Below are 27666 nucleotides of genomic sequence, written 5' to 3' on the forward strand. Positions count from 1 at the left end.
CTTGACCACTCAGATTTTCTACTACGAGCCTGACATCATTAGCTCTGTGTTAATGAGTCCTTGCAGGGCACCCAGCAAACACGGGCAGGGAGAGGGGCAGGGGCTTGGGCAGCTCCTGGTTTGGGGCATGGAGAGGGTTCTGGTCAGCACTGGGACAGCTCCAGTGTCCCCATGCAGATCCATCCCCTCTGGATGCACACTGCCTGGAGGGGGTGGCACAGGATCTGCCATGCCTGACATTTCTACTCACAGCACTTTAGATTGGGTTTATCATTTTAATTTATATTTACCAGAAGTTAATGAACACTACACTGCTGAGCACCTGCCCTTCCCGGCCTTTTGGCTTTATGTCCCATGACACAGTTTCATTTTTGTTTTGGATGTTTGCTCTCATAAAAATTTCTCTCCCACCTCTAGAAACTGGAGACTTTTAAATCTCACATTCAAAATCGGCCACTGGAGCACGGGAGACAACAGCTGGGATCATTTTTCCCTGGATTCAGGGAAGGCCTGGATTCTCATAAAACTACCTTATACCTAAGTTTGAAACACAGGTCATGTGCCAGAGTTTATTCCTGTCAAAAACTTTACTGAAAGGCAGTGCCAGTGTGTGTCTGAGGAGAAAGTGCAGATTTCTTTCATTTTCAGACCAAACATCTCAGACACTTCTGCCTATCAACATCTCAGTGCAGAAAGGCCCTACATACTTCACTTCAAGCAGATGTCTGCATTTACTTGTGTCTATTGAAGAATTTAAGTTTTCTTCTATGAAAACAGCAGGGCATTAGTAAAAAAAAATATTAATTGCCCTCAAGGCACCCATGTTTTCAGTCTGTGTAGCTGTGTGAGGGCCTGGAAGTTTTTCTCTGCAGGCAGAGCACCAGGATGACCCAAGAGCAGAAATGAGTCTTTTGTCCTTGCCATAAGGGCAGTGGAATCTCCCCATCCAAATGTTTTGTGTTAAATCCAAACACAGGAGGCATAAACAGGTTGTAAAAAGGCAGCTGCTCTAAAAGCCTGATAGCAAAGTTGGTCTGTGAAATATATTGGTGTGAATTCATAATGTCTTTGCAGTCTCAGCTGAATTAGAGACTGGAGAGAGGACCATAGCAGCAAAATATAATTTCAGAATTCGAGTTAGCCAAATGAGGTACTTCAAGATTTAAGTGGTTCTTTATGTTCTTAACATTTTCCACAGCACCTTTTGAAAACACCAAGGTGAAATAATCACTGTTGCAGAACCACAGATTCCTCTCAGGGAAAGTGTTTCATTCAGTGCAAAATACAAGTCTATCTGAGTATTTGTGTAAAGCTGAGGCTTTTTCTCCCCCTTTGTAAGGCTGCAGAATAAAGTGTTGCTGGATGAGTCTGTAGGCAACAGAAATGTTGTTATTTTTGATGTTACCAATAGTAATCTATTTTAAAAATGAAAAATGTATGAACATGTAATCACCTTAAATTAATGTTCACTTTAAAATTCAAAACCCTAAACAACAACATTATCAATGAGATGTTATCAGTGCTCCCTATTTGGATGATTTCTGGAAATTAGTTTACTGGAATTAGCTGGGTTTGAGTTTGACAAAATAAGCTGGAATATACTTTGACTTCTATAAAAATGCCTACAGAGATTATGTAACAACAGTTAATTTTTGGTTTAATTGTCCAATGTACATGAAGCCTTTGATGGCAAAAGAGGGTGGAAGTACTCAGGAGGTAGAAAGAGAATCTAATTAACTAGTTTTCCAAGCTGTCTCTGCTAAATTCATGCACCAAACCCAGAGAATTGTGATATGGTTTTAAATCAACTGTTAACTCATCACAGCAGTCCTGTTCCAGGGGAAGTGATTTTAATTAGCTGACACAAACTTTTCCCCCAATTCATCACACTCAGGTTCCACATGCCCTCAGCCTTCACTGGGTTTCTTAAGGATGAGGATGATTATCACTGATGAGAGGTTTCATTTATCTCCCAGGCTGGTCCTTTGAAGCACCAGCAGCAGGGCCCTGTACATGCTGTACCTGTGAAACACCAGCCTGGAGAGCAGGGACAGCACTGGAGCCTGGTCTAAGGCAGAGCCTGGCAATTTTGTCCTTGCTAAAACTTCTCCTAAATCTAAATAATGTCTGTTAAACACAAGGTAAGAGATATCTTGGAAAAAAACCCATGAGCATGGAGGCACTTTTGTGTGTGTTAGGTGAGCAGCAGGGGAGGGATGCCCAAAGCTGCACTGGAGCTGCACTGGAGCTGCACTGGAGCTGTCAGCACAGGGCTGCTGAAGCACTCAATCCCCAGCCCATCCTCATTCCCAGGGAAAGAAGAACTGGTGGGAGCAGCAGCACTCTCCCAGTGACTGATAGGGTCCTGAGCACTTCAGAGAAGGGCCTTAACCTTGTAATTTTTTTTTTTTTTGTCCTTTTCAGGAAGGCCAGCATTATTTCCTTCATGGTCACTGCTGAGCACTACATAAATCCATATCCACCTGTGATTAATGGCTCTTTAGTTCCAAAGGAAGGGGTTAGCTGAAACTTTTAGTCACTGTCAAACTTCATCATTTTCCCACTTTCTTTTCGTGTCTCCTGTGAGGTTTCTCCATGGCAAAACCTAATGGAAGCTGCCCTCATACTGGATGGGCTTGGAATGAACTTCAGATGATACATATCACACCTACAGGCCACCCTCTCCATGTAGCTGTAGAAAACCAAGTGTCACAGGCCTGTGAATATTTTAAAAGCATGAGAAATCAGGGTCTGCCTGTTTCTGTTAACTGACTGGGTGAAAAAATATAGTACAGGAATAGAAATTCAATAGTGGCCTAATGGCACAGACAGTGAAGGTCATCTTCTTCCTCTGACTGCACTAACTTGGTTCCTGGCTCACACAGCATTTGACATCTCCTTCAGCTCGATCTTCACTGGCTCCTGTGTGGGAATTGCCTCAGGATGAAGTTTAGGTTTCATAAAGCATGAAAATGCAAGAAATTGCAGCGAGTCCCGGGGCTGAGCTTTCACAGCATGGCTGATCCCCCATCCCTGGAGGTCAGCAAGAAGCAGCTCCAGACAGAGCCTCGGGCACAGCCCTGTCATTCCAGGCTGGAGAGAGCCCTGTGAGCCCAGGGCCACCCTGGCAGGGCAGGGACAGTGGGCAGCAGCCACCCTGGGCTGGCCCAGCCTCGCGTGCGATGCCAGTGCGGATCCGCGCACTCAGACAGGGGTGGATTATCCTGCTGCCTTCAGGGTGGGTTCATCCCGCTGGCTTCAGGGGTGGGTTCATCCTGCTGCCTTCAGGGGTGGGTTTATCCTGCTGCCTTCAGGAGTGGATTATCCTGCTGCATTCAGGGGTGGGTTCATCCTGGTCCCTTCAGGGGTGGGTTTATCCTGCTCCCTTCAGGAGTGGGTTCATCCTGCTGCCTTCAGGAGTGGATTATCCTGCTGCCTTCAGGGGTGGGTTTATCCTGCTGCCTTCAGGAGTGGATTATCCTGCTGCCCTCAGGGGTGGATTATCCTGCTGCCTTCAGGGTAGGTTTATCCTGCTGCCTTCAGGAGTGGATTATCCTGCTGCATTCAGGGGTGGTTTTATCCTGCTGCCTTCAGGAGTGGGTTTATCCTGCTGCCTTCAGGAGTGGATTATCCTGCTGCATTCAGGGGTGGGTTTATCCTGCTCCCTTCAGGGGTGGGTTCATCCTGGTCCCTTCAGGAGTGGGTTCATCCTGCTGCCTTCAGGAGTGGATTATCCTGCTGCCTTCAGGAGTGGATTATCCTGCCGCCTTCAGGGGTGGGTTTATCCTGCTGCCTTCAGGGGTGGGTTTATCCTGCTCCCTTCTGGAGTGGGTTTGTCCTGCTGACTTCAGACCGCCCTGTGCCAGTGCCTGGGTGCCAGGGTCAGCCTGGAGCCCTCAGCAGGGAGAGCTGTGTTGAGGGAGCAGCTCAGAGGGTTTGTTCTGCTGCTGTGGATGGCACAGCCAGGCAGAGCCTGAGCACTCCCAGGGCTCCGGCCCTGGAACCTGAGTCCCTCTGGCTTCAGCCTCATCCTCAGAGCCAAGGGATGGGGCTGCTGTCCCCTTTGCCTTTTTCTGGCCATCCAAAGCCCTGCTCAGGGAAGCCAAGGATGCTGCAGCACAATTATTTAATTTGGAGCTTGGCCAGGCCGAGCCCAGCCATGGGAAGCCTCTCATTCTCACTAACAATTACCAGTGTATTATCAGTGTTCAAGGGAAGGCAGTGTACAAAGGTTGCTCCTCTTTAGCAGGTGTGTTGTGAAATTTCTGGTTCCAGATTTAATTCCTGCAAATTCCACCATTGGCTTTGCCCTTGTTTTCAGGGAGGGAGCCAGGAGACCATAACTCTATTATCGCCACACATTGAACTTCTCCTTCTCTAAATAATTCCTCTTTGATGAAATGGCAAGGGCAATGTTTGCAAAGTCTTGTGAAGCTTCTAGGGGTTTTGGTTTTTTTTAAACTATAGATAAAGCCATGATTTCTATCACTGAGAAAATATTTGCTGAAACCCAAATTTGTGACCTCAAGTTGCCCAAACCTCATGGAATTCTTCACTTTCCAAAGCCTGTCTGATTGACTGGAAGTGGAAAGCCATTCTTCTAAAACTTTTTAATGACTCTAATGGCATTTTAATATTTTATATGCTTTAAAATTGCAGAGAAAGTATTGACATGGATGCTGAGCCATCCTTCACAATACATGAGCTGCCCTACAAGAGTATTTGTGTGGTGACAATGAGAGCTGTAATTACCTGAGATGGACAGTAGTGACATGTTTTATTCAAAAGACATGAATCATTAGTGCCTTTGCAACAGCCTGCAGAGAACGAGAATATTTATTAACTGTACAAGACTAATGACTGCTCTCATAGGCTTTCACTGGTGCCAGCTCAGGTCAAATCTGTGTATGGACTGTAAGGGGATGGTTCAGGGATTTTTATGGAGTTAATTTCCTTCACTGAATGTGTGAGGAACTTCACTGAGAAAAAAAAAAGGTTTTAAAGGCAAACAAACAAATAAAACTTCTGATATTATAAACTGGAAGTTCAGATCAGCTAAATATTTTTGTTGAAAGAATTTTCTACTAGCACTTGCTATTTTTTTTTCTTATTTGTCCTCTGGAATCTGCAGTGGAAAAAAAGCCCTACAAAGTTAAAAGCACTGAAATGAAAGTTTCTGCATGTAACATACTCTGAATATTTGGGTTTTAATGCAGAATTTGCCTTTTCAAAGGACTGTAATTTTATTTTCAAATTAATTTCTTGTGTCTGACAAATTAATATTATTTATTTGGCTGTCAGTAATGAAATACTACAAACTCATACTGGATTTTGGTCAGGAAATACATCAAAAAAACCCCACTGATGTTTGCAAGTAAGAAAAAAATCTGGTTTAAAGCATATTTTTGAAATAAATTTTGAAATGAGAGTGTCTAAGTTTGAAATGCAAAGTCAGTTTGAATGACTAACTCCATCCAACATTTTCACAGCACAGCTTTCTTCCTTTCAGCAGGGAGAACAGGCACCACAGCTGACATGAGAGAGAAGCAGAAAATTCTCCAAAGAATAACATTTTAATTCATCTTGAAATAAACATTGAGGGTCCATGACTGACTCCTGTAAAGGTAGTAAAAAAAATACTATCTAGAAGATGAACAGAAGCAGTAAAAGCCATCAATTGCAATGTATCATGATGCTGTTACATTGCTATCTGCCAACCAGCAAGTAAAAATTCCTCCTGTGACAAAATTGTAAATGCCACAATAACACCATATTTTCTGCTTTGTTTCTTGGAGGTGAAAAAAAAAAGTGTAAACTTGGGAAAAATATGAAAAAATATCATATAAACGGGGGATTTGTATAAAATTCTGGGAGGGGAGCTGGGAGCTGAGGTCATTTTTTTTCTGGGGTCAGCTGACCCCATTTCTCTGGGGTCAGATTTAGGATTATTTGGCTGATCAGGGTAGTTTTAATCTGTAGAATTTTTTTTTTCCACAGAAAAAAATATGCTGATGTACTGATCACTCACCTGTTGGGTCTAATGCTTCATGATTGCCTGCAGCACTATGGGTGCTCTATTTTGCTAAAAAATACACTCCTAATCAGTGCTGTTTGTTAAGAATATTTACATGTCCTGACTGAAGAACTTAAAAATGGTGAGGAAAACAAGCTTTTTGTCTCAGTTATCACCAGCTCCTGCAGCCATGGCAGGTGCAAAGTGCTGAAACATCAGCTTGTGCCTGTGTCTTGCTTGGTAACTGCTTTTGGCATGGTGTGTCAGGACCTGAGTGCCATTGGAACCCAATTCTCTGAGTTTAATTGACACAAACACAACACAGAAAAGTTCAGACACACATGAGGGGACGGGGGGGTGGTGGGAGCCCTGCATGGGCTGCAAGTACTTCAAGTCTGTGCTGAGCAGCAATAATAGCGCTCAGGAGCAGGTCATTGCCACATGTCCCCTCAGAGGCCCAGCTCTGGGCATGCACAGCCTCCTCCTTTCTCAAAACCAGAGGCAGAAAAGCTTAAATGATGCTTTAACCCGTGGCAGTCTCCATCTCTGGTTTGTACAAACCCTGTCACAGACAGGAGCAGGGAGCAGGGGAAGCCAGGATCCCTCTCTGACTCAGCTGCTCTCTGCCTTCCCTGCTGTTTCCATCTCCTCTGCTGCAAGCACCCTGCACCCAGACAGCTCTCATTGCATAACATATTCTTCCCCCAGGAAGTTTGACAACATCTCTTGGCCTCTAAAAGCAGCAGCATCCCTGCATTCCTCACACAAGAGGGGATGGTAGGTGGATGCAGTACCTGTGCTCTGTGAGCTGAGGCTCCTGCTGCACACCAAACCCCAAAGACAGAGCTCAACCCAGCCCCTGCAGCTGCCAGGGCTCACTGGGAACAGAGCTCAGGCTCCCTTGGGAGGGCTAAAAAACTGTTAAAATAGGGATGCTAAAGCTGTCAGCAGGACAGGGATGGGAGTGTAATCTTCTGTTCTCTTTGAGAGAAAGTATTGACCTGAAATTTGTATTTTGTTTCAGCTGGCCATACAAGTTTCTAAACCAGTCTGAGACTTGCCCAATATCTGCCTTCAACCTGAACAGAATATTTTAGTTTCACAGTACCTGCAGATTCACAGAATCAAGATCAGGCAGTCCAAGCACCAACCCAGCTCCACCATCATCACCCCTAAACCCAGGAGCCACATCCAGAGGCTCCTGAGCACTTCCAGGGACAGTGACCTCACCCCCTCCCTGAGCAACTTATTCCAATGCCTGACCACTCCTCCAGTGAAAGTCTTTTTTCTAATATCTAATATCTAATCAGAACCTCTCCTGGTGCAACTCAAGGCCATTTCCTCTCATCCTTTCACTTGGAACAAGGCAGAAGGGACTGACCCCCACGTGGCTACAACCTTTTTTCAGGTAGTTCTGTAGAGCAATGAGGTCCCTCCTGAGCTTTCTCATCTCCAAACTAAAAAAGAAATCCAGTTAAGTTCTTTTTAACCATCTTCTCAACATTTAGGTAAATGTCAAGGTATTTTATGCTCAATAATTTGAAGAATTGAAATTACCCACTTTGAAAATACATAAATGGAACTCTTAAGACAGTTCCAAAAGTGTGGCTGACTGTTAATTCTACTGAAGCTGATCACTGAATTCTTCCTCACCTGGAAATCTAGTTCAGTTCCCTTTCCCCACCTGTTCCCCTTTTTCCTCTAAGAAAAGAAATTGGAGTCCTCAAATGCATCAAAATATATCCATTGCCCTGCTTCTATACATCTAATTAATTTCCACAGATTATTTTAATTTTTTTCTATTTCCATAGATTATTTAATTTTTTTCCTCATAGTTTTACCTAAAACCCCAACTACTGGGGAGAAAGCATTTGGGGGATATTCTGGTACTGCTGCCTGGGAGTGCTGCTGTCTGCTGGAACCCTAAGCTACTCCCCTGTTACTCCCAGCTCTCTGGGCTGTGCTCTCCTGGCGCACATTGTGGGTGTGCTCATCATGGAGCAAGTGCTGAACACCTCCCCTGTGGGATTTGCTGGGTCCCCAGGACGAAGGAGGAAATGAGAATCTGACTCCATGTTCTTAGAAGGCTGATATGATGATATATTATATTATATTATATTATATTATATTATATTATATTATATTATATTATATTATATTATATTGTATTATATTATATTATATTATATTATTATAGAATACTGTATTAAAACTATACTGAAGAATACAGAAAGGACACAGACAGAAGGCTTAACAAGAATGATAATGAAAAACTCGTCCCTCCTTCCAGAATCTCAACACAGGCTGGCTGTGATTGGTCATTAAGTAAAAACAATTCACCTGTTGGATAAATCTCCAGCCACATTCCAAAGCAGCAAAACACAGGAGAATCAAATGAGATCATATTGTTTTCCTTTTTCTCTGAGGCTTCTCAGCTTCCCAGGAGAAGAAATCCTGGCAAAGGGATTTTTCAGAAAATGTGACAGTGGCACTCCCCAGCCCCTGCCAAGCACCTGCTGTGCTGCTGTCCCTGCAGGTCTGAGCTGAGGGCAGGGAACAGCTCAGTGCTCAGGGGGTCAGGGGGCTCTGGGGGGCTCTGAGGCTGCTGCCAGCCTGGCATGGATCCCCAGCCAGCTCCCCCTGCTCCCCCTGCTCTGGGAGCTCTGTGTCCCATCTCCTGCCTCCAGCCCCACTGGGATGGGTGCCAGCCAGCACAGGGGACGCTGAGGGGACGCTGTGGGACAGGGTTGGTCTGGCACCCTTTCCCCTGGCAGTGGCTGATGCTCCTGCACCATCTGAGAGGGACGAGGGCACCGTGAGCTCCCTCCCCATGGCCTGGCCTTTCTCCTCACCCCCCTCACATTCCCAGCTGAGCAGAACAGCCCCAGGCGTCAGAAAATAAATGGGATCCTTGTAATTCTGGAGAAGAGCCTCTTCCTGCAGCTCAAACGAGGGGAACAGCACAGCTGTGGCCATGGCCACCCCATGTCACACCTGCTGCTGTGGCACTGCTGGAGGGGACCTGCTGCTCTGGGATCCCCCTGCCACTGCCCTCCCCGGGCCCCAGCACAGCCACCACTCCTTGGCAGCTCATTCCCCTCCTGAAAATGTCTTCATTGCCACTTCTACCTTGCTGGTTAAAGAATTGCTAGCTTGACAGAAAGTAGGAAAAAAAAAAAAAAGAAATTAAAATCCAGGATCTGTCTCTTAATCATATCCACTTGCAAATAAAAAGCACTGTGGAAACACTACCCAAGCAGAACAGAGATTTATTTTCAAGCATGTGAGCAGTTTAAGGTCATTTACTTAAAATTACATTCAAGAAACAACAGTGATGCTTCTGCATTACTCTCTCCCTTTAATGCCATTCTGCATCTAATCTGTCTTCCTGCTCAATAGAAATAGCTTACTCCCACGTCTGAGCAGAGGATTGGGCTGGAGCCTGCATCTCAAACACCTCCTGTCACCAGCAGGGAATGCCATTTTTAGATCTCCCATTCCAAAGAAAGGTCAGTCACTATTCCAAACAATGGAAGGAGAAAATAGTCAGTCCACTTTACCCTTTCTCCAGCTTGTAAAAGGAAAACAAACAAACAACCAGTCATGAGTGCCAAGGTAATTTCCAGTATTTTAATATAGTTCCACAGAATCAACAGACCCTGTCAGTAAGTTTTTTCCCTCAAGATGTGATCATACATTTCTGACAACAGCACAGCAGCGCCGTGAAAGGACATCAGATAAGAAATACAGCTGGTTGAAATCTGCATTTCAAATTCCTCACAACATTTTTCAGGAGAAAAAGAAATCCTTCTTCAGAAAATAAGTGTAATAAAAACCCCAACAACAGCATGTCAACACAAAGCAAATGCTCAGCTTTGACTTTATATGGACTCATCCAGGAGATTGTGGGGAAATGTCCTTCAGGGTGTGGAAATTGGAAAAGACAATCCTCAGAAGCTGAGTTCCCAAGGTTGGGCCAGTGTTTTCACTTCTTCCCTTGGAAGCCTATGGAAAGCAGCCCTTCAGCCCAGCCAGAGAAGCTGGTGACCCAAGGGCTTCCATGGTGCTGGTGGGAATTCACAGGGAAGAGTCACCACCAGTTTTTGCTGTAAGGTGCCCAAGGTTTCCAGGCAGCCACAGCTGAGCTCAGGAATTGGCCAGTGGAAAATCTCCAGCACCTCCACAGCCACTTCTTGCTCCCCTTCCATTGAAACTTTCCTAGTCAAACTTTCAGAATAACTTTCTGTTTGAGATCTTAGCTGGTTTTTTTTCTTTCAGACTTTCTGCCAGCCTCCCCATAGCTTTTGGCTCAGATGTTGGTGCAATTACCCAGCACTTACCTCCTTGCAGAAGAGGCACAATGTGGTTCCAGGGCCACTGGCCATGAAAAGTCACTCTGAATTAGCAGCAGCAGAGGGTTTGAGTGGCAGAGTGAGAGGAGGATGTGGTGGAAATGCTCTGTCATTGGGGTTTGGGCTGAGAGTGTATGGACACAAGTCTTGCCAGCCACAGAACAGAGCTCATTATTCAACATATAAAATATTCCATATGAGAAATAAGAACACAAAAAGGAAACCCATCACAGCTATATCTATGGTGGTGTTTAACACTTTTTGTATACTCCAAAAGGAGCTTAATTAAGAACAAAAATAATAGTTCCATTTTGGGTAATTATTGCAAGTAATTTTACAGGTTTAGGGTCAGAAAAATGGGAAAAATAAAAAGTACAGACTGCTCTGCCTGAAGTTTTGTAGAAGATGATTTTTGTTTTGCATTATGTAATCAAATAAACACATCACAACATTATCACTTGGGGCTTGAAATGCAGTCCCTGGAGCTCCTTAGATGCCACCTGCCATGGAGGAAACATCTCCCTTGAGGCTCCAGGCTCCAGGCCAGGTGAGGTAAACTAGCACTAAAAATTCCTCTCTGGTGTGAATATATAAATATATAACCCAGGCTGATTTGCTGTGAATGCTCTTGGACACAGTGGCTGAGGACACCTCTGTGGCAAACATCAGCTGTGCTGGCACTGAGCAACCTTCACAGGGACCTCACCTAATCACTTCAGTGATCCAGTGCTTGTTAATTGAGTGCTTTTCCCCTTCAGTTCTTATAGAGAGCTCAGCCAGTAGAGATGCAGCTTCTTCATGTGTGCTCTTCAAATAAATTACTCCTGAGGATGAAAACAGGACTGTTGCAGGGAATTTTTGAGTGTTTGGGAGGATATTTAAATTGTGGTCAAGATTGGGTTATTAAATATGTATCCTCCTCTTTTCTACAGCATGGTCTGACTATTGTCTTTATCCTTTCCCCTATACTCTCTTCAAAAATCTTTTGGTTTTCTTTTTTATTTTTCCCCCCACTTATTTAGGCACAAATAAGTGAGGGAAAGGTTTTAGATGCCTCAGCACGCAGTGAGTTGTGATTCTGGCTCTATATGCAATACTGGTATATTCAGTATAAATAAAATTATAGTTTCAGCTATCATATATGTATAGTTTCATAAATAAAGAGTATTAAGTGTGAACAAATTAGACAGGAACCTTTCTACTTAAAACTGCCTTTTTTCTGGGCTGCAGGTCAGCAAGTCAGCCTGGGTGCAGTGTGTAGGGGTGACACCTCCTGCTCTGTCCCAGGAACATCTCACCTGCCAGAGCTGAGCAGTCTGGGCACTGCCTCGGTGGCAAATTCAGCAGAATTTAGCTCTGGATAGACTCCACAAAGCAAATTTATTCAAACTATTTCATACTGAAAAGCCTGATTATCATTTACCATATGATGCCTTTCTATCACTTCAGCAGTATCAAAAGGCTTTATTGTAGATGAGATCAAATAAATATAGCCAAAAAAAAATTGAAAAAAGAACAGAGTCATATCCTGACTGATAGCATGCTCCTACAGACTACTGCCACCAGCTGAGACTATGTGCCAATATTTTTATCAGCCATCATTACCAAACATTACTGAAGCAGGCTGGAAGAAAACAGCAGCCTAGGAGTGGTGTTTAAGAAAGCCCTGGGAAGGAAGAGAACAGAAGAGGAAAGCTGCTGAGCTGAATCAGCATGTGGGCTGTAGCTGGAACAAAAGGATTCTTCAGTTCATGCCAAAAATGTCAGTGCTGCTGCTTTTTTAAGCTTAACATTCATAGGTGACTTTTCCTGCTTCTGAACAGCCTGTGGGAAGCTGCTCTGGCTCAGGTATGGGTGGGCAGAGCCCTCTCTCTGCTCACTTCAAGGGCTTCCTTGGGAGAGGAGCTCAGGGAGCAGGGCAAGGGGGCTCTCTGAGCCTCTGGAGTGTCCCAGGACAACTCCAGGCTCTCCTCCAAAGGAATTCTTGCTTCTGAATGTGGTCCAGCCCTTCCTCTTCCTCTGCCTTCCCAGCTGGCAGGACCGCAAAGACAGTTCAGCAATGCATCTGCTGAGGATCCCAGCTGCAGAGGCACCTTCCATCTCAGAGGGGTGTGAACACAGTCTTTAGGGACTCATAACAAAGAATTCAATATGATTAAAATTACCAAAAAACCCCACAAGTGACCAAAAGATTATTTTTCTTGGTGCTCAATTGTGGTGGTGTTTGAGGGTTCCCAGAACAAGGGAAGAGATGAGAATCTTGACTCCATGTTTTAGAAGGCTGATTTATTATTTTATTATATATATTATATTAAAAGAAAATTATGTATTAGAACTATGCAAAAGAAAGAGAAAGGAGACATCAGAAGGCTGGCAAAGAAAGGAATGATAATAAAATCTCGTGACAGACTCAGAGAGTCCGACACAGCTGGCTGTCATTGGCCATTAATTAAAAACAATTCATATGCACCCAATCCAAGATGCACTTGTGGGTAAACCATCTCCAAACCACACTCCACAGCCATCAGACAGTTATTGTTTACATTTCATTTCTGAGGCCTCTCAGCTTCTCAGGAGAAAAATCCTAGTGAAAGGATTTTCATAAAACATGTCTGTGACACTCAATTAGCCTGAAGGACTCATTATTGTAGGGAGCCACAGAGTCCAGAAATGTTAAAAGCTTCAGGAAAGACCAGTTATATATATAAGTTCATATAGTTCATCAGTTATATATATAAGTTCATCAGTTATATATACATATCAATTATATATATAAGATCAGATATATCAGTTATATTACCAAAAAAAGAGGGAAATAAATCATCATACTGAAGAAATGCAAAGAATCTTCTCAAGTTTCAGGTTTAAATGAACATTTAAATCTGAAACAGGATGGGTGATGGCAGGGCTCACACCCAGACTCTGCTGCTGCCTCTGCCTGCTCTGTGGGGCAGCTTGGAGGGAATTCCTGCTCTTGGTAAACCAAGGAACAAACAAACAAAATGCAGAAATCCTACCTGTAAGGCTGATTATTTTAAGGTGTGGATAGGAAAATGTGCATGTCTGGGTCCCCTGGGATTTGCTGGGATGCTGCTGGGGAGAAGCAATCCTGCTCCTGCATAACCTGCCCCGTGTGTTTGTGTTTAGCTTAGCTGTGGGAAGCAGACCTCACTTGTAAAGCTGGGACTAAGCTTGCATTTTACAGCACTTCAAAGAGCATCACCAAAACCAATCTTTTAGAACCTGAACATGTTTGTTATCTTGCTAATCCTAAAGCAAAGAGATCTAAGGAGGCAGCAAGATGAACAATGAAAAAAAATTACAGTGGATACACTTGCAAAAACCAAGGTGTCCTTTTATTCTTCAGCTAGAAATCCAGTTTTTGCATCTGATCAATTTAATAATAAGAAAACAATAATTTCAGCCTCAAAATGTATTTGCTTTTAGGAAATGAAACCAGCTTTTTAGTTAAATAACATTGCTCCCTGGGAACAAGCTCAATCTTTGGTGTTGAAATCACATTTACATGAAGCATTTCCTCATTTAGGGGCATTTAATTACTTCAGGAGTATGAAGTATAAAAATTAATACATCCATACAGAAAAGTTGAGAGAAAATAATGCCCTTTACTTCCTGGCTTTGCTGATTATGGGTCAGTAGGAATTAGATTGGGCTTTAATTCTTCCCCAGCGTGAAGGGGATTCAATCAGTTACACCAGGAGCTGATATTATTAATGCAATCATGGCCTAAAAGGAACCAGCCCTAAAGGGAGATGCCAAAATGAATTCTTCATGTAGTAACAAAGGAAGGCAGAAGATCCTTCAGAGCGAGTCACGTCTGCACTGAGGACAAGGCTGATGTTTCATAAGCCTCCAGCTGAGGCTGCTGTGAATTCCCCATTTCTATTTGTACATCCAGCTCTTGCTAAGGGCTCCACAGGCATTCAGAGCATCACTAAAGGAAGGTATTAGATTCACTATGACACTGAGTTACAACTTCAATGGGGAAATTATCAAATAGTGAATTATTTCATAATACAGCCACCACTCAGGCGTTTAGGTATGTTTCCATCTTAATTAAAAGGCAAAAAATTGCAAAAGGCTTCAAGGAAATATTAAAGTTTTTGTAATCAAAGCATAAAATTAATCTATGGAACAAATTACTACATAGCAAACTAATGATCTTTTCAAAAGAAAACACTGAGAGGCTCTGAAAAAAAAAATAAATTAGGTTTTCTGTCTACCTCTCCCTACAAAAATGTTGGGGTTTTGTGCCCAGTCCCACTAGTGATGGGCAGGAGGGCAGCCCAGCAACTCTCATCCTGCCAGGCTCCCTTCTCCCACAGAGGTTGAGCTCAGGGCATGGCAGCAGTGACAGGCAGCTGTGGAGGAGAGCCCTGGCAGGGCTGTGGAGGGGATGAGAGCCCATCCTCTGTCCCTGGGTACACCAGGGCTCCAGGAAGCCTTGGGAAGGGCAGGGACTCATCAGCCCACTTGTGCCACCCCAGGGTTTGAACTGCAGGATCCTGATTTATGGATGAGGTGCTTTGGGTCAGAACAGAGGTTTTTAAAGTGTGCTTGTTGTCAATTATTTCCTCCTCCTGCCGAGTTCTGTTGAGCTGGACTCAAAACATTAATGGAGCAGGACTTCCATCATCAAAAGATATGAAAATTCACATCAATAGAACTGTCTGATCAGCATTTGCTCTTCAAATATGAGCATGAATGTTTTATTGCATGATAATAAAGCAATGGCAATGGCCAAGGTGAATAAACATTTCCCAGGCATTCCTTTAGGATGCCATGCACAAACTGTCAGCAGCTGCTCCATAATGATCTCATGAGCCCAGGAGTGCAGGGCCTCCTGCTCCAAGGCAATATTTCAGAATGAGGAAGGCATTTGCAGTTCATCTGTATTAATATTATGAAATGCCTTATGATTGGACTGCAAAATGAATGAATTTGTTATAATTGGGTGCCAGAGCCTTTGGGAGCAATGGTCAGGCTTCTGCTGACCTTCACTGAAAAATATCCAGGCTTTGAGACACCACTGGGTGATCTGCGGAGAGCAGGCTAAAAATGTGTGCAAAGGGATTACAAAGTATTTGTGTTTCATCTTAAAATGTGTGGAAAATCATATTAATGCAGAGTCAGCTAAATGCACATGTGCCATCTGACTGTTCAAAAATCAAGGTTAACTTACATTTAAAAAATTTTTTTATAAGCTCCATTCAGGCACACATTTCTCCACTGTGCAAAGGTTATGGCTCCTTTGCTGGTTCCTTTCCTTGTTGATTCAGGATTTGAAACATATCCAAGGGTATTTTTTTCCCATTCGTGACTTAAGTCTTGTTCATACACAGAACTTAAAGACATAATTTAAAAACTTTCTCTATTAGCTATATTTATTAGCTACATTTATATATCAGCTAATCTTCATGTTTTCAAGAGTCTGACCTGTTTCCTCTCAAAGCCATTTAGAGCTTTCCTCCTGGGCTTCCAGCAATCCTAGACACTTACCACTTTCTTTGCAGTGCTGATTCTTCTGTGATATAGCTAAATGTGATAGATATTTGTTAAGTACTTCTTTGAGATAAAATTTTATTTCTTTTCCCTCTTTAATTTATAAAATGTAAAATGGCAAAGCTCTTAACTTGCCTCACCTGCAGAGCCACTGAAAGAGATGAGAGCATAAATATCTATGACATCCACATTATTACCAGATACATTCATTAACAGCAGTGCTATCACAGTGAATACCAAGTGAATTGACAGTGACAGGGCAATAAATTAAAGTGTTTATACCATTTTCTCAGCTTACAAATAGCAGAGTTATTCCTGACCTTTGATGTAAACCTTAATGGTCACTGGTAAATCAAATATGATACTGTTAGAATTCAGTGCCACAGCTGAGACCTTTCCACCCTGGAGATGCAATATCTTCTAAGAGTATCTTTGTGGATTATGGTAATTAGCATCCATGCATCAGGAAGGATTAATATTCATAGGAAATTAGCTCATTTCCACTGAAAGCTTCCCAGTTTACTCTTGTGGACTCTGGTAATGAGTTACATGATGTAAGTTGTCTGTAAACTCACCACTGTCTCCTGGTTCCTGGGCAGTCTCAGCAAGGGGCTGCCACCAAACATCTCTGGGCTCCTGGGCTCTCAGATGGGTTCCAATGGGCTGAAGATCCCTGAAGGAGAGAGAGGTTTTGAGCAAAAGAGAGAGCAGTTTCCAGTTTTATGCATTTTGTGCATTTAACCTTGTAGAAGAAGAGAAATTGTGTATACCAGTCAGGTTGCAGGCTCATGCTTTCATTTTGTTAGTTGAACTCACTGTCTTGCTCTGGTCAGTAAGAAATTATTTTTCCAAAGGAGCAGATCTCAGACTCTCTCTGATAGAAAATCCTGAAAGAGAGGTGCTAACCCCTATTTAAAAGCTCTGATATCCTGAAGACAGGCTTTCTTCCCTTCATTAGCTGCCTTGAAAGAAGCCCTAGACAGAGCAAAAAGCAGAGTTTGGGCTGATGAAAGTTGCCAGTTTTTGGACAAAAACAAGCAACAAATCTTGGCTAACAACAAGCATGAGACCAACAGTAAAATAGGTAGGGTCAATGAGAGGGGAGAAATTTGGCCTTTTATTTCATTTTGGGCCAAGGCAATGGTTCTATACCAAATATATGCATGCAAAAGCAGCCCAGCACTGCTGCACTTATTCTTGTAAAAGAACAAAAATCATCTCTCTTCAGAAGAGAGACTTTTCACAGCTTTACAGGATCACTTTGAGTTCAGTTCATGCTTTATATACAGTTTTTGTTCAGTTTTACCTCTTTCCCTAGGTAGCTGGCTGGGCCCAAAGAAACAAAATGATATGTGAGTGATCATCCAACCTGGGTTTTAATTCCTGCCCTGGGAGATTGTAGATCTAAGCAGTTGGTGATCTGCAGAATTCTCCTGCAAATATTTAACAGTTTGCCGAGGCCAGCTCCAGCTTCCCTGGGTGACTTTTTCCTAATGCTTTTCTTTATCTCTCTCGCTCCCAGATAAAATATCAGCTCATGAACTGCAATAATAGCCTTTCCCTCCAGATTTATTTTTCTTCCCCGGGTTTTGATTCCAGAAAAATAAATTCTGGCACTCGATATGAAATTTCTCAGAGGGGAATTTGCTGTGAGAGCTGCAGATCCGGGGCTGCAGGGAGCCTGCAGCGGGAGCTGCCCGCAGAGCTCTGCCCATCCCAGCCGGGTGATGGCACAGTTGCTCAGCTCCAGGCTGCTGGCTCCCAGGCATCGCTTACACATGAACTGATAACACTGATAACATTCGAGCCCCTCTCCTTTACAGCAGAGACTCTAATCCACAGCAAAATCCACACCAAAAAAAAAAAAAAAATAGGCGGAGGGGGGAGTGATGTTGGTAGGGAGGGGGAAGAAATAAAGGAAAAGGGAGGGGGGAAAGGAGAGAGAAAATTAAAAGTCCTTCAGCCCAATGTCGTTTCAGCAGAGCAAGGTCACGGTGGGCCAGCTGGTTGGAGCAGAGGTCTCTGCAGGCTGATTGCAGCAGCCGGGCTGCTCTGATCCCCGGGGATGCTCAGCAGAGGCAAAGCTGGGCTGGGCACAGGGACAGGGACAGAGCCGGGGCAGGCCCAGCGCCTTCCTCACCACAGTCTTTATCCAGCTTTTACCTAGCCTCCATCCAGCTTTTACCCAGCCTTTATTCAGCCTTCATCCAGCCTTTACCCAGCTCCATCCTGTCTCCATCCAGCCTTTACCCAGCTTTTATCCAGCCTCCATCCAATCTCCATCCAGCTTTGATTCAGCCTCTATCCAGCCTCCATCCTGCCTTTATCCAGATTCTATTCAGCCTCCATCCAGCCCTTATCCATCCTCCATCCAGCCTTTTCATCCATCCTTTATCCAGCCTCCATCCAGCCTTTTCATCTATCCTTTATCCAGCCTCCCTCCATCCTTTATCTCCTCAGCACAGCCAGCTCCTCCTGCACTGGCATTGCCCTGGGCCCTGGGGGAGGATGCTTTTAAATTCAGCAGTATTGAAATATCAGAAAATGTACTTAGCAAATGGAAATGTGGGCACAGAAGATGCCACATTTTTGAAAGGGATATAATGGTGAGGAACTGCAGGGGACGCTCCCTGTGGTGATGAGGGCTGCTAGAGCTGGGTCCTGAGACAGGGGCTGTAAACATCATTTGTGCACATTCTGCTCACCAGCACTGAACATCTGTCTCTTGCTAGACTTTACTGCAACTTTGCCATTTTCTCCAACAGCTGATGTTTTGGATTGTTTTGAGTTTTGTTTCATTTCCCTGTTAAATGCAGAGCCTAGATGAAGAGGATCACAGAATTTCTAGTAATAATTTCCCTGATTTGCCTCTGCTTGAACAGAAGAGGCAGGTGCAGACACTGAAATAAATTCCACTGAATTACCAGTGCAGTCCTCAGTCTGCACCAGAATCCTTTAAGCACAAGGAGTATCCAAAAAGCTTTTCTCTGGGAATCTCCCAGAAGTATTTTTTTCCCAGCTAACAATCTTGCTTAGTTCTACTGAAAAAAACCCACAAGGTTTGCTGATAACACTTCTCTCTTATCATGTCCATTTCCAAAATACTGCAAGTAAATGACTTGGCAGAAACAATACCAAAACATCAAGTGATAATTAGAAGCTGTAAAAGATTAAGGAAAGTTCTACTGGGCTCTGGTTATACATACAGACCCAAACTGTGTTCAGGGCAAAAAAAAAAAAAAAAACCACAACTGGAAAAAAATATAAAAAGAGCAACAAGGCAGATATTAAAGCAGGTTTAGGAGCAGTACACTAAGAGTATCCCATATTTCATATCCAGCCCAATGTGCCCAGGGGATGTGCCCTGTAGCTGTGCTCCACACAGAAGCCCTGGCTCTCCCTGGAGGGAGAAATGCATCAAAGATTTGTGGAATCCAGTGCTGGTTTCAGGTGCCTTCAGGCATTGCCTGATGTCCAAAAGGGAGAAGATGGGTAAGGTGGAAGGACAGTACCAGCAGTGTTGAGCTGCAGCACCACCCTTTGCTGGCAATGGAGCTCACTCTTCTCCCAGGGTCTGGCTCTCCCTCACCAGTTTGTGGGCTACAGATTGCAGTCTGGGCCCTCCTGAGACATGAGCTGATTTCTCTTGTGCAGGAAGCATCTTCTGCAGCATTTGGAAGGTCTCAGACAGGAGCTCCATGACAAAAGAAAGATGATGCTGTAGCAAACAGAGATTCCTGCAGCTGGAATCAATTGGGGTTTGGGGCAGCTGGCATTTCTGGGCCTGCACTGTAAAGCATCCCCTAAAGTCTGGGATCTATAACCATAGAAAATAAATAAATACAAAGATCTACCTGTGACCCCAGCTTCAGTTCAGAGGGAAGTTACTGCCATGGGAATACACTGCTTGCTTGACATGGGATTGAACTTGTACCTGTGCTCCCTTTGCCAGGCTGTGTGCTTGCCTTCCCAACTCCCACAGGTGCTGAAGGGAGACAATGAGCAGATCCTCTTAAATCTCAATTTACACTGACACAACCTCCCAGCCTCACCTCAACCCCTCCTAGCTTCAGGTTGTGTTCCTGATTATTTATTTTGAACTTCCAGTTGGGAACTCCCCAAGCATTCCCAACGCTGGGTTGCTACCTTAGAAATTAAATAAATCTTGTATTTTTTGTTTTAAAAAGCATTTAACTCCAACAATGTACAGTTGCAGCCCTGAATGACTGAACTCATTTTACAGAATATGTTTCCCAGTCAGCAATGAAACTGGCAGTGCAACCCCTCCACCCCTCAGAATTACTTGGCCAAAGTAGGAGTCAGATGAACAAGCAAAAAAATCACAAGAGGATTAAACCAAATATGCAGCTCAAACAGAGGAGCAGCTGAACCCTCCAGCATTTCAATACACAGCTGATTCAGCAGAACAGATACATATTCAAATGAAGGATGTCACTGGAAGGGAAAAGTAGGCAGCCTGATCAATAAAGTGTGCAGCCTGTCCTGGTACAGGGAAAGCAGCAGCCTAACAAGCCACACAGAAAAGTGAAATGGGGAGAAATTTTGCTTTTGTCCGGACCTTGAAGCCCCTGTGGAAGAAATGTTCAGGAAAGGTAACTCATGGAGATAAAGATAGGCCACTGCTATCTTATGCCTCCTTCAGTCCCTTCTTGGGACTGATCCCTGCAGTGTGGGCTTAGAGTAGGCCAGAAAAAAGCAGCATTTTTTTCCTCAACCACACAGTTTATAGGAAGTGGGATATTGTTTAATTCAAGATTGTAAATTTATCATTTTCACCTAGCTACAAGTTGTTTTGTTGTACTACACAGATGTTTTATTCTCTATGAACTATGCAGAAGTAGATTTGATTTAGAGAAATATTTTCACGTGACCAAATACTTTGATATGCCAACAAATGCAGCAGAGAAATGGTTGAGGAGATTCTCATTGTCCTGCTCACATCCTGCTCACAAGAGACTCTTTAGTGCCACTCAGTCCCTACAAAGCTGGAGCTGTCTCAGTCACAGAGTCCTGTCCCCTGCATTGCCTGGCTCTGGGCACTGTAAGGAGAGGAGGGTTTGCCTGGGAGGCGCAAGGTTTGTCTGTCCCTGTGTCCTTGAGCCCTGAGCACAGACAGACACTGCTGCTCCATCCCCCTCTGCCAGAAGAGAAATCTGCTCAGAGAAACCTTCTCACAAGAACAAACCTTATTCACAGAAAAGTAAACAGGAAAAGGCTGGGAGAGCAGCTGATTAAAGGACATGCCAGTGCACATTAAAATATTTGCTAATTGCAAATCTCTTGTCCCACTGTGCTGCCAGCTCCTGCTCTGGCTCACGTGAAATGTCAGATGGCTCCAGATTGAATCAATAACCTCATCAGCTGCCCAGGAGAGAGGAGAGCAGCAGCACCAGCACTGATTCTGCTCCCCTGCTCTTCTTCCCTTCTCCATTCCCACACTCCATCAGGGCAGTTTGCTCAGATAAAGCATAAAGCAGGTTACAGTGCTGAGCATGGCCTGGAAACCTGAAGAGTGAACCAATATTTAGATTTTATTGCAATATTAGGGAAGAGCCATGTCACAGGCAGTGAGACAAAGGCCATGTGGAAGATTTCCCTGTTTGCTGCAGCTTTTCTAATCAATACAACGTGGCCATGAAGGATGTTGGGCATCCCCCAGCAGCCTGTGAGAACAGGCAGATAAATCATCCCAAACAAAGGTCAAAGCAAAATTAATAACTTGAACATGTCACAAGAGCTGCTTCCACAAGAAAACATTCACTCACATGAGTTAAATGCTTAGGTCTGGTTAAAAATCACAGTGTGGAAATAAACAGAAAGAGCTCTGGCTGCTCGTAATTGGGTTTGGGTTACAATGTTCAAAAGGATAAAAAACAAGAATTCCCACCAGCTGATTGAAACTCTTTCCCTTACTGGTTCTGGGTTGTCCTGGTTCAAGCACTGGAAAGATGTTAAAAGAGAAAGGCTTATAAAAATAGAGAGAGGAAAAAAAGTTAGAAGCAGAAACAGCAGAAAAACAAGGCTGCTGTTCCAATAATAAGGAACTTGCAATTATTGCTCAAATCAAGTCCTTATTTGGAATTGTATTTCTAATCCAATAAAGTATGTCATTTAAGGCACATAAATAATCCCCATTTTAAAGGGATTTAAATTTCAATGTTTGATGGGCTAGTGATATTATACCAGGGAGATGGTAGCACTAAATTACTGCTATCATTCAGCAGTTCACATTTATGTGACTCCAGAGTTTAAAAGGCTGTGGTTTGCATAGTGCTTATCTAACTACCCACTAATTTTCTCTGTGCTTCTGAATCTAAGAAAGGTGTTTACTTTCAGCAGGACAAGAATGTGGTTTCAAAAGAATTGATCAATATTAACCTTGCACAGTACTCCACATTATATCTATTTTGCATAACCTATATTAGAGAGCCAGCTCATATAGAATTTGTGCACAACAATACATCTGCATTCACTCTGAATATGATTCTACAAATCTTCTGCTGGTTTTAATCTTCAAGCTCTTGAAAATGTTCATTAAATATATTGTCTACACATTTTTTGCAACTGAGTTTTGTCAGTGTGTGTGAATTATGCATAGAGCCCACAGTGAGATGCATAAAACTGCAGCTTATCTAGGTAGGCATAACCATTCAGCAAACTTTGTTTAATTAGTCACTAAATCAGCCTTTATGACTTTGTTGACTGATTTATGTTTTTAAAATATGACTGACTCTTCTTAAAATGTCTGCCCTTGTTATTTGTTATATTAACAAATATTGCATGCCATAATCTGGTGCTTAAGTACCCAGTATTGTAATTCAGCACTAATGACAATGCTGACATGACAGAACTAGTAAACTGGATACAGAGTTGTCACATTTTCAGACAGCAAAATACTCATCTGTGACACCTAGCATATGGCACAAACCTGGGAAAATCATCAGCAGAGTTAAGAATAAATAGAAGCTGTGTTCCCTAAAAAATATAATCTGACATCCAAACACAGATAATCTTGAGACATACTTGACAGTCCATGACTTGAGTCAACAGATTATAAAATCAGAGGCTGCAGCACTGCATTTCCAGAGAACAAATCACAGCAGAACTCCTAATGCTGAACACAGTGTGTGAACATGCTGCTTTTTCTATATACTCTGTAAAGAGATCATTAAAACACTGCAGCTAATTATGCTTCAAGCCTCTGCAGAGTCACGTGCTGATGTGTTGATCCAATTTTCATTTTTTGCTGCCCATCTCATACTTCAGCAATTTTGATGCACAGCACTTAAAAATGCCAGTGTTCATTGGAGGCAGTCCTGAAGCAGAGGGAGCTGTTCTCTGCCTGTGCAGATAAATCACCTGGAGCTGCCCACGTGTTCACCTGAGTTATCTACTCCTGTGGTCCCATGGGGTTACAAAGGTGCCCTGAGGTGACAGAACAACAAAACACACTTTAACTCCTCTTAATTTGTGTTCAGCTCAAGGATGGGGTCCCAATACACTAAATACAAAACATCTGTGTGATCCTCCCCAGGGAAAGACCATGGCTGTCACCCAACCTGCTGCTCCTTTTGGGGCTGCTCCTCAAGGAGACAGAGAACTCTTTCAGCTCCGCATTCAGACCCTTCCAAGGTGTCAGCATTTCTGGTTTCCTTATCTCAGAGTTCATCTTGGCATTAAATTTCAAGGGTCATCATATCAGCATGTTATCCAAATTTTGATGGTATTATGCACAGAATCAAAGTGAAGAAGGACTTGCAAGATTTAAAAAGAAATCTGGTTATATATTTTCTTGCCAAGAAATTTCAAAGGAACAATTACAGACACCTGCTTGTCCCTGAGTCTCCTGGGGGTCCAGCAAGAGCCTCTTTGCTGCTCTGCATTTCACCTCCAGCTGGCTCTGAGGCAGGAGGGGAGCAGTGCAGGAGCACCCATGCTCCCACATTCCTCTGGTAACAGGGAATTCCATTCACACTCACAATAAAGCCTTTGCCACTGCTCATAAAGCACAAAGGCATCTTAAAAGGAGTGGCTATCACTGTTCCACCAATTTAAAACCACTTTTGACTGTCAGAGATATAAAGCAGTTTTAGGATAAATAAGAGTATGGTAGTAATCTGATCTCATATCCACAGGGGGGCCAATTCTCTTCTCATTTACATCAGTTTGATTTTTATATAACTCCATTAGTTTCAGTATTTATTTTTGCATGAGTGACAGCAGAATTATGCCCAGCATAATCACACATGAAGTGTAAAAATCCAACTTGACTAATTTCTCAGTATTAGCCACGAATGCTAGAAGCCAAAATCGAATCTCAGTGGAGTAGTCCCTCAGTCTGGCCTTACTCATTATTTCCTCTCCACATCCAAGCTGGACATGCCTCTGAGTTACTGAAAGAAGTATGAGGATGGAGCCAAGAAAAAGTAGTTCAGACAACCTGGGTTCTACTGAGTTTCAGTGTTCAAATAAAACTAGATTTGAAGAGACCTCCTGGGAATTTCTGTATTCTCTGCAGAGTTCTGCCTTGTTCAAAATGAGAAGGAATAATGTCAGCAAAGTCTAAGAGCAGCTTTGTAAGGCAAGGAACTGGAGACAGTTGTTTCAAATGATGAATCACTCATTCAATATTTTGCCCATCTCTGCTGTTGGTTGGCTTGAGGTTTTATAGCTCCATACACAAGCAAGAAAGTTCAGGAAAGGACAACACTCTGGAGAATTCCCCTCCAAGCTCTGTTACTTGCAAGCAGCTGATGGAGCCAGAGGTGAGGAATAAAGGGTGGTGGCCACGGCTATATTTTGGTTCTTTTGCTGGGAACCACAATGCACCATCCAAGGCAGGCTCCTGGTCTTTCTCATCAGCCCACACCTTTGAAAGTGCCAGGCCCAGTCTAAATTAGCACAGGCAGCAATTCTTCATGAGCTCTTTATTGACTATCCACCTTTCCTAAAGTTTCAGGGAGCAGGTAAATCTGGAGAAAGTTGACTTTACCACAAAAATAACCCTGCACTACTGACTTAAATATTAATAGATTCCCATTAATATTTTGTTTGTTTCTCCCTCTGTTAGTGTAGAATCAATGAGCCCCTCCCACATCCAGCATATGAGGGCTGGGCCAGGGCAGAGCTCCTGCACTTTACGTTTCCCACAACCTGCTTTTCCCTCTTTCACTTGTGCCACTGCTGTTCTGCCACTGCAGCTTCCTGGGCTGGCACCTGTCTGAACTGAGCTGTCTTGTGAGCTATCCAGTCTTTGTGTCAAACACTGATCATTGCTTTCAAAAGCCTTCCTGATAAATATTAGATAAAAGAAAGGAACCATGGTGTAATTTCAGGTTTGAGGGCTTCACACACTGGATTAACAAGTGTTGCATTTTCAAGGTGTCAGGAAGAAGCAGGGAATAAAAAACAGAAATGGAGGAAAGTGGCAAGAAGCGTTGAAAAAGAAGAGGAGGGAGATCCTGGCCAAGCAGAAGGCTTAGAATGGAAACTGTGGGAAGCATTAAATTGCATTGGTACCCAGTGCTGTCCTGCAAAGGCTCAGGTGCTCCTGCCATGAATGCAGAATCCCAATGGGAATGATGGAACTTTCATCCCCTCCAGTATCAGCACTCATCCCAGCTCCCATTTATATCTCTTCTGAGGTCAACTACTGGGCATCTTGAAGGGTTACAAATTCCCCAGTGTCTCTCAAACCAGCCCATTGGATATCAGCATTTCCCTGCCAAGCAGGGATGAGCCGCTCTGAGCTGTCCTCAGAACTGTGGATGTGCTCCAGAACTGTTGAGTAAAACTCACCAATACAGCCTAGTTGGCAATTTGTAACCATTTTTTATAACAAAACCCCAGCTATTTCTCTAAAATCAGGAGTTTAAATAAATAATAATTTTTTTCAATAACTCAGTTGGGGGTTGAAAGCAGAACATTGCATTTTGGTTTTCACAGTTTTCATTCCACATCTACTTTTCCCATTTTAATCATAACCAGAACCTGTGAGGATTTATAAAATCAAATATAATGAAAATTAGTTACTAAACCCCATGTTTGATTGCAAACCTAACCCCTCATAGCTATTTTATAGATTTCTTAATAATTCAGAACAGATATATTTTTTAAAATAGTGTAAATTGAAATTTAAAGAAATTAAAGAAAATTTTATTATCTCTGTTCTCTTTCTCTCTCAGATTCAAAATCTTTTTAGATGGTAGAAAGTATGTATTTATTTCAGGAAGATTAGAAAATCACATCTGTGTTTTGTGAATCTCAAATATCTTGGCATGTCATACTTTGGTTTGCCTCTCCTTTCCTGCAAATATCTTCTTTTTTACTTTTTGAGAACAGTAACAAAAATAGAATTACTCTTTTTAAAAACATCTAGCTATTTTTAATGTTTTATTAATGTTTATCAACTCTGGTCTTGTCTTTCTGGCATCTGATGCGTCAAGATCACTCTGTGTGCCTCTGACGGCAGATATTCTTTTTGCCAAACCACTCTTGGGTTGGGTTACCAGCAAAGACAAGCCTTTATGATACCTGTGAAAGATTCAGAATGGCAAATTTCATCAGTCTCTGAAACCAAATATATGCAAAGTGCTGCAATAGGCAGGGGAACAAAGACTCATTCCGTGTTCAGATAAAAGATTTCAATTTTTGCTTTTAGAAAACATTGCATGAAGTAACTAGGTCAGAGCTGTGCTAAACCCACACTTCATTTATCTGATATGCGTGCTGCATAACAGTTCTGTTTAGTAGTTTAGATTTGACCTGAATTAAATATGAAGCTCAAAATATATGATAAAACAATAATAAGAGATCTGACTTACCACAAAGCTTCTGTGCTAAATATGTGACCTGTTAGAAGAGCTGTGATCTTCTCCCTGTTCAGTTCAGCACCACCCATGGCGCTCCTGGCCACGGCCCCGGCTCCTTCCCCTGCTGCAGACACCTGGCAGGGCAGACAAACACCACAAGGAAAAGGAAAAGTGTCTTCCTCCCTGCAGAGCTGCTGTGGCATAAAATTGAAACCCAAAAGCCTACTGGAAAGAAAGCAGCCTCAGTATTAGCTTTATTTCTGTAGGACTCACATCTATTATTATCTCTCCCAACGCCTGAGCAACATTTGTGCGAGGATCCCAAGGCATGGGCTCAGGAGCCTGGCAGCAGCCACAGAGCAGCTCCCAGCTCAGGTGTGCTGATGAATGCCAGCAGGGCTTGTCTGGGGCCACAGAAACAAAGGAACCACATGGAGAAGTGTCATCCCCTTTGGGATCCCCCATCCCCTGCAGTGAGCAGGTGCAGCATGGCCTGAGGATGGCCACCATGGAAGGGGTGTTCAGCCCCCAGGAGGTCCCTGAGCCCTCCATCACCTATTAATAAATTAATATTTATTTAAATTTAATGAGCCCCCCTGAGCCCCAGGCTCCTTTTTTGCCACCTTTACATGCTTGGCCACACTAAGAACTTTCAGCAATGGCCTTCAAGGAAAAGCAAAGAAATCTGCTCCTTGGCAAGCAGGATTTGCTGCTCCAGTGCACCAGACCTGACCACAGGCACTGTGGACACAAATCTGCTTTATGTAAGAAGAAAACTGCAGTTGTGGCATTTTCCCTTTTAATGCATCATGTCCAAAATGAGGAAATAAGTCAGGTTGCTAATGTACTTTTAAATGATATATGCTTATGTGTTATATAATGTATAAGCATTAAATATACTTTCTTTCCCCTTTTTGGGGGCAGCTTACAGTTTTGCTTGTGATTC

The sequence above is a fragment of the Melozone crissalis genome, unplaced genomic scaffold (genome assembly GCF_028551555.1).
Source record: "Melozone crissalis strain CALT ecotype California unplaced genomic scaffold, PUWL_Pcris_2 ptg000012l_1, whole genome shotgun sequence".
NCBI classification, from domain to species: Eukaryota; Metazoa; Chordata; class Aves; order Passeriformes; family Passerellidae; genus Melozone; species Melozone crissalis.